At 31.4% G+C, this 15582-nt stretch overlaps 1 protein-coding gene across 14 annotated transcripts in view; it reads right to left on the reverse strand.

Annotated features, from left to right (window-relative positions):
- Positions 1-15582, reverse strand: part of NAV3 (neuron navigator 3) — a 1064916-nt gene that overhangs the window by 325997 nt on the left and 723337 nt on the right. The gene's annotated exons all lie outside the window — the stretch shown is intronic.

Below are 15582 nucleotides of genomic sequence, written 5' to 3' on the forward strand. Positions count from 1 at the left end.
TAATTTTCAAAAGATTATTATAGACAAAGGCATAAAATGGTGATTTTCTTTTTACAAAAATACAGAAAACTTATTGTGAATATATATAAACACAGCCTTCATTAATATATAGTGAGAAAAAGACCACTGGCAATATAGAGTAAAAAGCCTTGGTTAAGTGAAATACTAAGAGAATTGGTTGCCTGAAGAGTTTTTTTTTTTTTTGCTTCAACTCAAAGATCCTTGAGAAATTTTATAAAATAAAATTTATCTGCCTTATTAAATATTATAAACTGAATATATATTTCATTCTTTCTTGATAAATGAGGTATTATAAAGAGTACATTAATATCTACATTCTGAGTTCTAATGGGAATAGTACAATAATGTACTCCAAAACTATTTGAGAGATGAGATCAAGCATGGAATGACTTCAGTTCATGCTGCAAAACTTAGATTTTGTTTTATTGTTGTAATTATTTTTTTAAACAAATTTTTTTTACTTTGTTTTCTTCTGAAACATTAGGAAAACAATCCCACATGGCAGCCAAAACAAACAAACAAAAAAGGTAAAAGAATTCTTAGGATAAATTACAAAAGACATCATGCCTAGAACATGAGAAATGGTCATCATGCTATATTCTACCTTAGACAAAAATCCATCTGGATAATTTATTCAGTTCTCAGTATTATATTTTAGGAAAGGTATTGGTAACCTGGAGAATGTCCAGAAAAGAAAGACTAGGGTGGTGAAGGGTCTCAAAACAATGGCTTATGAACATTATTGGAAAGAAATGGAGATATCTAACATGGAGAAGAGAGGATTTAATGGTGACATAATATCTTCAATTATTTTCAGGGAACTGACATTAGATTTAGGATACCACATGTTTTTAAAGTTTGATCAAATCACTCACATATGGGCATCAGATTTCTCATCTATAAAATGAGGAGATTGATCCAGAGTATTTCTAATTTTTTTTCCAGATCTATACTTCTATGATACTATAAAACTGAAATTTTTTTCCTCTTGGACCATGGGAAAGAAATAAAAAGAGAGTAAGTTGAAGCAACATAAAAACACATTTTGGTTTCTGTAAAGAAAAAAAAAAAACATTCTAATTATTTTAGAGCAATACAAAAGGGAAAAGGTTGCTTAAGAATGGAGGAGGCTCTCCTTTATTACAAGTTCTTCAATCAAAAACAAAGAATTCTTAGTCAAACAATAACTGAAGGGGAAATGACATGTTAAATCCCCTTTGATTCTGGGACTCTATGACTTACTAACTTCATTTATTTATTTATTTATTTTTGCTGAGGCAATTGGGGTTAAGTGACTTGCCCAACTTAACAGCCAGGCAATGATAAATGTCTGAGTCTATATTTGAATTCAGGTCCTCCTGACTTCTGGACTGGTGCTCTATTCATTACATCGACTTATTAACTTTAAATAAAACATTATTACTTTTAACTAAAAGACTAAAAATTATAATTCTAAATCTTCCCACTTGATGAAGTAATCCTCATCAAATTGCATATTTCATGTAGTTTAGTATAAAAGGAAAATCCTTATGAATTCTTAAAACTATGAAAATTACTTTAAACTACTAATGCTTATTTTTTTTAAATCTGAAACCGAGAACAATGTACTTCTTGACACCACAGAAAGATATGATAGTTATATGCATAAGGCAGTTTATAAAATAAACTGAATTTATTTAACCAAAGTCTGATTTTATTATGTACAATTCAATGAATATTAAGTGCTGTTCTATGTTAGGGACTGAGAATATAAAGACAAAAACTAATCCATTTCTCTATGTCGCTATAGGCAGTTACGTGGCACAGAGCCAGGCCTAGTGTCAAAAAGCCTGGAAACCAAAACTGGTCTCATATCTTTACTGTGCTCTCTGACTTTAGCAAGGTCATTTAATTTTGTTTGTCTCAGTTTCCTTATCTATTAAATATGCAGGAGAAGGAAATGGTAAGCCACTCTAGTATTTATGTCAAGAAAACCCCAAATGAAGTCATAAAGAGTTTGACATGATTGAAAGGATTAAACAATAAAGTCCTACATACAGGAAGTTTTGTGTATGTATGTGGATATGTTTGTATGATATGTCTGTATACACACACACACACATATATATACATATATGTAAATATGCAATGTATACAAAATAAATGTGTTATATGTATATATACTTTATTTTATTTATTATATATTATATATTTATTATGTGTTTATTATTTATTCATTATATTTATCATTATTTATTTAATATATATTATTTTATTATTATATTTATTTATTATTTATTATGTATTTATCATACTATTATGAGGTATTAACAACAATGTAAGTCAGAAAATGCCTCATGTAGGCAAAAGGGAAGGCTGAAAGGTAGAAGGCAAGGCAGAAGGCTAGGAAACAAACATTTATTAACCATCTACTATATGCCAGGCACTGTGCCAGGTTCTTTAAATTATTATTTTATTTGGTACGCTCAGAGATAGGTACAATAATTATTATGCCATTTTAGAGCTGAAGAAAATAAGACTAAGAGAAATTTAATGACTTGCCCATGAATACACAGCAAATGTATTTTTGAGGTGAAATCTCTGGACTCCAGACCCAGTGCTATATACAGTGGGTCCACCAGTTTACCTAGGAGGTGATACCCAATTGAGCCTTGAAAGAAATAATGGGTTTTAAAGAGGAAGCAGTAAAAAAGGAAAAAATCCATGCATAGAGAAATACAGTGGAGAAAGAAATTTGGGGATATCCAATAACTTGTATGGCTGGAATGTAAATTGTGTGATGAGTAATGTGCAATCTTTTGTTGTGGAGGAGTCTAATGGATTTCAAATAGCTGATTTTTTTTTCCTGTCCAGCCAATTCCTCTGTCTTTCTCTTTCTCACACCCTCATATTCTTAGAATATAATGGCTAGAACATTCAAAAGCACTTAAGTTAAAAGTTTTCCACTTGTCAGTTTATGTTTAAATCAGTCTTATTTCCCAAAATTCAAATTTCTATTAGAATTAGATTGTATGTACTTTCCCTAGTATTTAAAATAATACCAACAATCTTTTTATTGTACTCTTTTCTACATTAAACTGAAAATGGAGGAAATTTGAGTGAGGTGGAAGAGAAAGACATTTGTATTTCCTAAGGAGACTAGATAGGGTGGTAGGATAGGGGACAAAAAGAAAACCCAAAAGAAAATATTGCAAATTCTTTCATTGGCTAAGATTGTAGTCATGTTTCACTAAGAATCTACTATAAATGACGATGAACACCAAGAGGACATTAAAATGCAAAATACAATTAAGCAATGACCACTTCTGGGGAAATTTATCGAAAAGTCACTCCATCTGCCAATTCTCATCTTTAAAAATAAGTATTTTTATAAAAATGTTAACTATATACTCGGGGTGTGTGTGTGTGTGTGTGTGTGTGTGTGTGTGTGTTTCTTTGAGGGAGAGAAGAACTTAAATGGAGTAGGTATTATATATTCACACCAAACTAACCTTAGAAAATATCTAGCCAAACATTTCTTCCCATATCATCCCTGAAAAGATGAGAAGGGAGCTGAGTCTTGTGAAGCAGAGTTGATCATAAACATATTCCTCCTAAGTAGCGAAGCAGTCTAACATTCCTGGCTCCCACTTCAGTATTCTCAATTTTCTCTTTTGAAAAGGAAAATTTATAGCATCACTTTGTTTTAATTTACTTAGTTGGCACAGCAGATAAAATGTAAATATAAAACACAAAAATTAATATTGAATCAGGAATCAGAAAGATTCATGTTCATATTTGGCCTCACATATTTTATTCCCTTATTTTTCTCCTATATTAAATGTGAATTATTATAGCATCAAAATCTCATGACTGCTGTAAAATCAAATTTGTAAAATACTTTACAAATTTTAGAGCATTGTATAAATGGCAGCTATTATTATCATGATTATTATTTATAAAAATTGCTATAAAATTTAGTGGAGAGAATGTTTGAAAAGAGGTTGAAATGGCCTCACAATATTTGAATGTCATAAAATAGCAAGAAAAATATATACAAGAATATTTTTAGATGCTATATATGATTACAACACTAAAATTGGAATGAAAGGATCTGGATTTAAATGCTGGCTTTTCTGCTGCACATGTAAATTTGACCAAGTTACTTAATCTCACTATGTCTCAGTTTTCTCGACTGTAAAATATTAGGGTGTTACTAGATAATCTCTAGAATTACGTGGATATTCAAAGCTATCAAAGTGCATTAAAAATATACAGTTCAGGTAAACAGGCCCTACCAAATTCATTATACTGGATGGATATCAAGAATACAGGAAAACCCAGGAAAATTTACATGAACTGATGAAGAACTAAATAAGAAGAAGCAAGATAACATAGACACAACGACTACAATGTATAGAAAATAATTGTAAAACTTGAATAATATGTAATTAATTATAGTGATGGCTAACATGGTGTTTTAAGGTTTGCAAAAATACTTACCTATATTTTATTTGATAATTAATATGAAAATATCTATTAAGCACCAACTATGAGCCAGGCACTAATTGAGACATTAAGTATATTTAGAAAAAATAAGAGTCCAATTTTCAAGAAGCTCACCTAAAATAACAGATGAAGCAATGAACAGTGTTCCATTCTTTATAAAATTGTAATGACAGTATTGTTTGATGGGCTGATAGTTTTGCTTTCTTCTCTGTTCTCAGATAACATCTGAATAAGGGAGGATGGTTGAAAATATTCATGTGACAATTACATTAAAACAAATAATTATGCAAAGCTTTGAACAAAAGCTTTCCTTAAAGGAACAAAAGTTCCTTAACAAGATTAATTTAAGATCTCCAGGGCAAGCCCGAATAAAAAAGTATTTAGAAGACCAAAGGAATTTGGAAGTTAAAAAAAAAAGCTCACAGTATTCCTTTGGCGATTAAATCTATTTTTGTTTTAAAGCTTATGTCTCTCAAATTCAAAAGGGTAACTAGCACTAGAAATAGAAGAATAAATATGTGAGTGGTTTCTGTTTTCAATTTAGTCTATGCCACCAAAGCCTATTGACACAATGATAAAGCAAAACTCTAAAAAGAACTTAAAATTTTATCACTTCAAAGACATGGATGCCTTCTTTTCTATCTTTGTATCTCTATAATCTCAAAGGCAGCAAAGACAAATGGAAAATGAGCTCCCCTTGGAGCAAGGATGACTTGGGTTACAGCCTTATCTCTGATACCAGGTAGTGTGACCCTGAATAACACCTGCAATTCTCAAGAATCTAAGCAATTCTCCAATATTGCAAGCTGCAAAGATGAGACTTAGCTCCCTTAGTAGAAAAAGTTGCTTAGTAGAAAATCTTTGCAATCACAGATCCATCCCTACTAAATATCAAATACTTAGCACAATGCCTTACATTTAAAGAGCACTTAATACATATCTGTTGATCTGAAATGAGTTATTGCCTCATTAGGAACTAGATCTTGTGAGTGAACAGGGAGGGAGGGGAAAGGATAACGGTATGACTAATTAAGATCAACAGTTATAAGCAGTAGCCTGATGAGTCTAATCTTTAAAAGACAATAAACAACCTATAAATACTTGGACTGTGAGAGGTCCAATTCTATTGAGTACAGATGGACTCCAGATACTTGAGAAATCCAGTAACTAATTGGGAAACCCTACTACAACAGGACATAGAATATAATTGCTGAAAATTTCAGCAATAAAGTGGGTACAAGATTCAGTTCTAGTGAAAGCATAGCCTGATAGATAGAAGTCATGAAGACCTGGGTCCCAGTGTCATTGATTGTGGGAGAAGACATTTAACCTATGTGACTCAGGCAAGACTAAAATTTATCTGCTAAGTATTCAATAGATGACGATCTGAATTTGTGAAAAGAGATCTGCAGAAGTAAGAGATCCTATATTTATTCATTTAGATAACTACAGGGGTCATCATTCTGTGTTGTACAGTAATATAAAAAAATCTAATATTTGCATCAAATAGTTCTTAACTATTTAGAGACAATATAGAATGGGGGGGAAAAACAGGAGGTTGAAAGCTTGAGTTTGAATCTTTGCTCCTGCCTCTTTCTCTAAAATTCATCAAATTGTACAAGGGATAGAATACTGAGCTTGAAATCAGGATTATTTATCTCTATAAGTTCAAATCCAGCACTTATAACTTATTAACTGTGTGACTGTGGGCATGTCATTTAACCCTGTTTGCCTCAGTTTTTTTTTTCAACTGTAAAATGAATTGGAGAAAAAATTCTGTATCTTTACCAAGAAAATCTCAAATGGGTTCAAGAACTATCATAAACAACTCAAGTGACTAAACAATTCAGTGGAAAGAACACTGAGTTTGGAGTTGGAAAGACCTGAATTTAAATCTTTCCTCAGTCATTTATTAGTAGTATCACCTTAGCTTTTATTTGCATCAGTTTCATCAAGGAGATGATCTCTGTGAAGCATTCGGTGCTTCCCTTCTAATTTTTTTTGCATTAGTTTTGTTTGTACAAAAACTTCTTAACTTGATATCAAATTTTTCTATTTTCTGATCAGTAATGATCTCTAGTTCTTCTTTGGTCACAAATTCCTTCCTCCTCTACAAGTCTGAGAGGTAAACTATCCTATGTTCTTCTAATTTATTTATCATCTTGTTCTTTATGCCAAAATCATGAACTCATTTTGATCTTACCTTAGTGTACAGTGTTAAGTTCGGGTCCATGCCTAGTTTCTACCATATTAATTTCCAATTTTCCCAGGAGTTTTTGTCAAATAATGAATTCTTATCCTAAAAGTTATGGTCTTTGGGTTTGTCAAACACTATATTGCTATAGTTATTGACTATTTTGTCCTGTGAACCTAACCTATTCCACTGATCAACTAGTCTATTTCTTAGCCAACACTAAATGGTTTTGGTTATCTCTGCTTTATAATATAGTTTTAGATCTGATACAGCTAGGCCACCTTCATTTGATTTTTTTTTCTTTAGTTCCCTTGAAATTCTTGACCTTTTGTTCTTCCATATGAATTTTGTTGTTATTTTTTCTAGGTCACTAAATAGTTTCTTAGGAGTCTGATTGGTATAGCACTAAATAAATAGATAAACTTAAATAGTATTGTCATTTTTATTATATTTGCTTGGTCTATCCAAGAGTACTTAATATTGTTCCAATTATTTAAATCTGACTTTATTTGTATAGAAAGCGTTTTATAGTTTTCCTCATATAGTTCCTGACTTTCCTTTGGCAGATAGATTCCCAAATATTTTATATTATCTGCAGTATTTTAAATGGAATTTCTCTTTGTAACTCTTGCTTTGTAACTTTGTAAATCTTGTTGGATTTTGTTAGCAATATATAAAAATGCTGAGGATTTATATGGATTTATTTTGTATCCTGCAACTTTGCTAAAGTTGTGAATTATTTCTAATAGTTTTTTAGTAGAATCTCTAGGGTTCCCTAAGTATACTATCATATTATCTGCAAAGAGTGATAATTTGGTTTCCTCATTACCTATTCTAATTCCTTTAATCTCTTTTTCATTTCTTATTGCTGAAGCTAGCATTGCTAGCACAATATTGAATAGTAATGATGATAGTGGGGAACATTTTTTCACTCCTGATTTTATTGGGAATGGTTTCAGTTTATCTCCATTACATATGATGCTTACTGATGGTTTTAAATAGATGCTACTGACTATTTTAAGGAAAAGTCCATTGTTTTTAATAGGAAGGGGTGTTGCATTTTATCAAATGCTTTTTTGGCATCTATTGAGATGATCATATGATTTTTATTAATTTTGTTATTGATATAGTCAATTATGTTAAAAGTTTTTCTAATATTGAACTAGCCCTGCATAACTAGTATAAATCCGACGTGGTCATGGTGTATTATCCTGGAGATGATTTTCTGTAACCTTTTTGCTACTATTTTATTTAAGATTTTTGCATCAATGTTCATTAGGGAGATTGGTCTATAATTTTCTTTCTCTGTTTCTGTTCTACCTGGTTTAGGTATCAGTACCATGTCTGTGTCATAAAAGGAATTTGGTAGGACTCCTTCAATCCCTATTTTTTCAAATACTTTATATAGCATTGGAGTTAATTGTTCTTTAAATGTTTGGTAGAATTCACATATAAAATCATATGGTCCTGGGGATTTTTTTCTTAGGGAGTTGATTATTAGCTTGTTCTATTTCTTTTTGTAAAATGAGACTGTAACCAATTTACTTCTTCCTCTGTTGATCTGGGCAAGCTATATTTTTGAAAATATTTATCCATTTCATTTAAATTATCAAATTTATTGGCATAAAGTTGGGCAAAGCAATTCCTAATTATTGCTCTGATTTCCTTTTCATTAGTGGTAAGTTCTCCCTTTTCATTTCTAAGACAAACAATTTGATTTTTTTCTTTCCTTTTTCTAATCAAATTTACCAAGGGTTTATCTATTTTGTTGGTTTTTTCATAGAATCAACTATTAGTTTGATTTATTAATTCAATAGTTTTTTTTTTTTTTTACTTCAATTTTATTAACCTCTCCTTTTATTTTTAGACTGGGGGGTTTTAATTTGCTCTTTTTCTAGCTTTTTTAGTTGCAAGCCTAATTCATTGATTTTCTCTTTCTCTATTTTATGCATGTAGGCTTCTAGAAATATAAAATTTCTCCTTATTACTGCTTTGGCTGCATCCCACACATTTTGGTATGTTGTCTGATTATTGTCATTCCCTTGGGTAGAAATTGTCAATTTTGTCTATAATTTGCTGTTTCACCCATTCATTCTTTAGGATGAGATTATTTAGTTCCCAAATACTTTTTAGTCTATTTTCCCCTGGCTTTTTATTGAATGTAATTTTTATTGCATTGTGATCTCAAAAGGATGCATTTACTATTTCTGCCTTTCTGCATTTGAATTTAAGGTCTTTATGTCCTAATATATAGACAGTTTTTGTATAGCTTCCATGACCTGCCGAGAAGAAAGTGTTCTCCTTTCTTTCTCCATTTAGTTTTCTCCAAAGATATATCACACCTAACTTTTCTAGTTTCTGTTTACCTCTTTAACTTTTTTCTTATGCATTTTGTAGTTTCATTTATCTAGTTCTGAGAATGCAAGGTTGAGATATCCCACTATTATAGTTTTGCTGTGTATTTCTTCTTGCAGGTTTCTTAACTTCTTTAAGAATTTAGATGCTACACCACTTGGTGCATATATTTTTAATGTGTTTAATATGTTTAATATTGCTTCATTTTCTATGCTACCCTTTAGCAAGATATAGTGCCTTTCCTTATCTTTTTTAATTAGATCATTTTTTGCTTTTTCTTGATCTGAGATCAGGATGGCTACCCCTGCTTTTTTTTGGCTTCACCTGAAGCATAGTAGATTCTACTCCAGCTTTTTACCTTTACTCTGTATGTGTCAACCTATTTCAAGTGTGTTTCCTGTAAACAACATATTGTAGGATTCTGACTTTTAATCCAGTCTGCTATCCTTTTTGCTATGCTTTGCTTTATGGGGAATTTACCCCATTCACATTTATAGTTAAAATTACTAATTCTGTGTTTCCTGCCATCTTGTTAACCTCAGATTATGCTTTTTTCTTTTCTTTCCCCTTACCCCACCGCTCCCCAGTATTCAACTTGTGAGCACGGCTTGCCTCATGCAGCCCTCCCTCTTTAGAATCCCTTCCTCCCCCTTAGAGTTCCTCTCCTTTCCTTAAACCTTTCCTTTACAATTTCTATATTCCCTTCTATTTACCTTACTCCTCTTTTCGCTTGAATTGCACATTTTTAACTGTGTTGGATTACTTGCTGTCTAAGGGAGGAGGGAAATAGAGATGGAAGGAGAAACATTTGGAAATATTGAAAATTATTTTTGCACATATGTTGAAAAATAAAAATCTATTAATTTTTTTAAAAAATAAGTAAAAAAAAAGAAATTCTTGTTCGTGCCCATCGTCCCCTCCAGTTCCTTCAATTACAGTATAACTTTGAGTCACTCAAACACTCTTAATTTCTATTCCTTTATTAACAAACCAGAGAAAGTCATAGTTGCCTTATCTGTAGCTCTCAAAATACTCATACAATCTAAAGCACAGAAGTTTCTCCCAGAAACCAAGACAGATCTATATTAGCATCAGAGGATCATAGATTTAGGGGTGAAAGCGACCTCAAAGGTAATCTCTATATTTTACTGTTATTGAGTCAGAGAAATTAAGTGATTTAATGACAATCACATAAGCATTATGTCCTGGAAGTGTGATGTGAATCCAGAAGAACTGGGTCCTCTGAATCCAATGTTTTCCATTGTACAAGGTAGTCATTATGTACATTGAATTTAGACATATCTCAATGTTCAATATCATGGTTACACTTCTTGATTTCAAGAGAGAGGTTCTCTCAACACAACCTATTTTTAGATTCAGCTGAGCTATATACAGTATCATAAAAATGAGAGCCTAACATGTAAGATTTTGTTAAACATAGAGCTTAAGACAAAAGAGTTCATTTGGATAACACCTGTTGATTAGGGCATTCAGGGAAAACATTTCTAGGTGGGTGGTAACAGAATTAAATACGTATGTATGTATGTATGTCTTAGATCACAGCTTTAGTGAGCTTATTCTAGGAAACCAAATAGTCCACTCTACATACCAGGAATGTACAGAATGTCCATTAGATTAAAAATAGCTAAAAAAAAAAAAATGCATGCTTTTGACCTGAAATACAAAGGCGCAAGTGCAGGATTGCCAGACAAAAATGAGAGACACGCAGGGGGATTTTTTTTTTTTTTGTTTTTTGTTTTTTTTTTTAACTAATTTCCCATTTTGAAAAAGAGGCTGTCCAAGCTAAAGACAGCCCCAGATATTTAATCTTAGAGCATATTAGAGAATGAGAATTTGATATATTCCAAGCATTTATGAACTAGGAATTTCATCATGTACTGTAGCAAAACTTCTGGAAAACTGGCTTCTAGGGATGGCTTGATAATCATCAATATACTAATATCTCTAGTTACAGTTTTTAGTTTTTTTTAGACTTTTTCTTTATTGTATGATATTTAGGAATGAGATATAGAGGAAAAAGTGAGAGACAAGTTTTCAGTCTCTTTTCTCCCCATTATAATAAAGTACCAATGAGAAAATTCATTAGACCAAAGTAGCTCAGTACCTACCCTGCTAAGTTGTCTGAGGCACTGAGCAATGGGCCCAAGATCAGAAAGGCCATTTATAATGAGAAGTAGTACTTATATTTAGGTTTTCCTAACTTGGAGATCAGGCATCTATCCACCACTATGCTATCCTATGCTACAGTGCCTTTAAAAGAATGAATACTTTTATTTATTTTTTTAAGAATCTCCATTGCTGAGATATTTTGGAATGGGGGTATCTCTGACATTCTTAGAAAAAAAGAATTTTAAAAATTGTTCTATTCCCCACTCCCCCACCTCCAATCATTAACTCCTTTAAGGATCAGCTTCTTGTTATTCAGTCATTTATTCAGTTATATCTAACTGTTCATAATGGCATTTGAGGATTTTCTTGGCAAAGATATTTGTATGGCTTGTCATTTCTTTCTCCAGCTCATTTTTCAGATTATGAAATTAAAGCAAAGTTCAAGGACTTGCTCCAAGTCAACTAGATAGTGTGTTAAGCAAGATTTGAACTCAGGAAGCTGAGTCTTCAGGATTCCAGATCTAGGATCTGTTCCATCTACCTACAGGAAGTAGGATGAGATTCTACTAGTTTCTTTTTTTAATTTTAATTTTTGAAAGAAAACATAATATACTGTAGCATACTATAATATAAAAGATGATTGTACATGAAACTGAAAATTTACTATATACAGCTTACTATTACTTTCTACTATCTTTGTAATCCACTCATGTGGTAGCTTACATTTAAACAATGCTTCACAACTATGAAAGGCTTACTTAGTATTTCACTACAATAACAACTAAGAAGTCTTCCTGGAATATGCAGGATTTCCTGTATAGGAAACCTGTAAATGATGAGTGTTGTCCAGAAAATATGCACAATATGCCAACTTTTCAATGTTGCCTAATAGAAAGACTATACTGAGTCACATGTGCAAATGCAGATAAGGGTTATCTTTAATGTCTAATTTGCTTTCATACATTTGTGTCTGGGTTTTTAAGCAGATATTCCATTTTTCTAAACATTTTTCATTATATGGAATAAAAAAGAATTTTTCATAATAAAAAGGATGAGTGCATTTAAATTGCAAATCTACTATGTATAATATTCCTTTTAAATATATAACAAAATTCAAATTTTTCCCATTTTTTTCTTCTCTCTTCCTTTCTCCTTGCCTACCATTAGATAGCCACCATTAGACACGAACAGGTGTGTGTGTGTGTGTGTGTGTGTGTGTGTGTGTAAAATTGTTCTACACATACTTGTATTTATCAGCTCTATCTCTGGGTACATGGAATTTTTTTCCCAATGTTCAAAAGAAGACATTCATATATAGCCATTTAAAAGGGATAATAAATAGTTAGAATTGATACTTAAAATAATGATGAAGCAGCATGGCAAAAGGAGTAAAAAACTTGATTGTCAGAAAGACCCGATTTCAGGTTTTGCCTCAGACCTAATCTGAGGATTCCTTATTCTAAGAAAATCACAGGTCCACTATATAAAATAACAGAAACATTCATTGCATACATACTATTTTTATATCTTGGAATTTAACAACAGAACCATCCTCTCCAGAACTTCCATCTTGTGCATCCTTACATATTATACAATGCAAAGATGGTCCTTGCCTATAATTCAGAAAGGATTTCATATATTGGTAATTGTAATGTCAATCAGTTTACCTCATTAAGATTCCCTAACTGAATCCTATATTTTTTCTGAGTTTGTGGTGTTGTGATATGCTTACTCTTTAATATAATTTCAACTGATAAGAAGGAAGGAATGATATAAACAAGGGGAATGCAATTCTTTCACATGTTCTTCTATAACTCATCACAATAATGGCAGAGGTAATTTTAGATTAAAGTTGCTAAACAAATTTTATGAATTAGGTCCAATAAAATTTTCACTCAAACCCAAACTAATCCTTGCTTTAACTGAGAAAGATGCAATTCTTGTTTTGTATTTTGTATTTTTGCATGAGCATAACTTAGGAAGATAAATTTTTAGCATGTCCTTTATATCCAGAAGCAGCAAAAAGCATATCAGTTTCAAAAATAGGTTCACTCTTTTGAAAATTCCAAAGACAAATGTGTAAACTTTTGAGGTGTGGAAGTTTTAGTTCAGCATTTAATGGGCTGATTATTCATAATTATTCATAATTCAAAATTCACAATAATAAAACTTATCATTTATATAGCATTTATATATATTTATTATTTATATATTATTTATTATTTATATATTATTTATATATATAGCTAAACACTTTACAATTTATATCTCATGTAATCCTTACAATAACTCTGGGGAATGAGTATTATTATCATCTTCATGTTAAAGATGAAGAAACTGAAGCAAACAGAAATTAAGTATTTTGCCAAGGGTCATAGAGTCTGAGTCCAGATTTCAATTTGAGTTTTTCTGCCTACGTCTGCTGCACTATCTCCTGCATACTATTTTGTCAAACTCAAATAAGTACACTATCAGAATCCTTAAGAGATTCCAAAAACACCAATTTTTTTAAAAATGTTGAAATTAAACTAGTAACAATAATACCTCTGTTTCTAAGAAAGGTGTCATCTTCAACATATAGTGGATTTAGGGTCAAAATTCTTGGGATCTGGTTTGGCTTGCTATTACATTCCCAAGTGAGCAGGTCTTGAGGTTTGTAAGCAGAGCACCCGAGTTTGGATTATATCTAAGACACTTCCTAGCTTTAAGTCACTTAATTTCTTTGGGATTCAGTTTCCTCATGTGACCTTTAATATCCATTCCTATTCTAGACTTATTATCCCAATTTCTTTATCTGTTAAAAAAATGCCAGACTAAGTTTTCCCTTGCAATTCCATCTCTGGGCACAGTGCCTTCTTCTATAAGATGAGGGAACTCAGTTAAAGTTGCTTCTAACTACAACTTCATTGCCTTCATCTATAAAATAAGAGAATTGAATTAGATGATGTCCAGTCTCCCTTCCATCTCTAAATCCATGATAATATGAAAATCTGATTTAAAGTTATCATATAAATTTCTGAAATGAAACTATACAAATAATTAATTAAAAGTTCACAATCCATGAAAGTACACCCTTCAAAGTATATACTAGAAGTTTGTACAACTACAAAATAATGATTCATAAAGTTTACTTCTAAAAGCAATCTGATCAATATTGTTCCTCTATTATATAAATTATCTATAGCGCATATGTGTTTTTTACCTGAATTCTCATACTAAATACCATATGAGATCATTGGAGTATTTCACAAAAATTTACATAAAACAGCTAAATAAGAATTTTTCTGGTATGAGATGCTAAAGATTCAGAAGCACATCAATAGAAATGATAAAAAATAATCATAATAACTGATATTTACAGAGCATTTTTGCTCATAAAAATCATGTAAGATAGTGCAAGTATTGTTATCTAGATTTTAGTGATGTGCAAACTGAGGCTTAGTGAGTTTCATTTAAATCTGCCTCCCAACTCCAGGTCTACCACTCTTTCTATAATCCTTGTCTGATCCAAAGAATTATTCCCTTAAAAATCTTCAGTCTTTGATATTATTGATTATTGCATCATTTATTTCATATTAAAGAGTACCCACTGTGTGCTCATTGTTATTGATGAATTCATCTAACAAGTGTATATTAAGCATCTACTGTGTGTTGAGCACTGTGCTAGGTGGATTGCAATGACAGCTATGGACCTAGAGGCTTTTGATGAAAAATACTAAGTAGTCCACCTAATACATTTTAGTTTTGATTATTCTGTATTTTTGTTTATCAGCAAAAAAAAAAAAAAAAAAATTGGTAGATAGCAAAAATGAGGAAGGTGACCTTACATCTTGCTTTTAGTAACATTTCATTTAAAGAGTTTCATCATTCCATCCTAGAGTTTTTGGCAAAAAAATTGCATTCAACCTATTCATTAGTAAGGATGAGGGGTAGGGGGTGGGTAATAATATTTCATATACAAGATCCTTGAAGAAGTTGTTATTCATATATAACTTCCAATCTTAGCTCAGAGAGCTTTCAGCAGCTTGTTTTTAGTTCTATTGACAAAAAATGTTGAGGAGTCAGTGTGTTTATATTTGACTTTGCCATATACAAATCAAAATGCTATTTATTTAAAAAAAAAAAAAACACTTGGCAAATCAGAGTCTTCAAACCAGTTGTTCAGACAAAAAGACTCCATTTAAAATTGGTTAGGGGATTTATTAACATCAATTCTAAAGCTAAATTCAATCAGCCAGGTTAATGATCATTTAAATAAATAAAATCTAGTAACTACGACTACTATGTCCTGTGCTATGGGTTTATACTGACAGAAATCGATAGAATAGGACCTCTGACCCAGAAGTATCTAAAGTAGAGTGGAATAAGAAATGGAGATATGTTACATTCTACTT

The sequence above is a fragment of the Sarcophilus harrisii genome, chromosome 5, assembly GCF_902635505.1.
Source record: "Sarcophilus harrisii chromosome 5, mSarHar1.11, whole genome shotgun sequence".
In the NCBI taxonomy this organism is placed as follows: domain Eukaryota; kingdom Metazoa; phylum Chordata; class Mammalia; order Dasyuromorphia; family Dasyuridae; genus Sarcophilus; species Sarcophilus harrisii.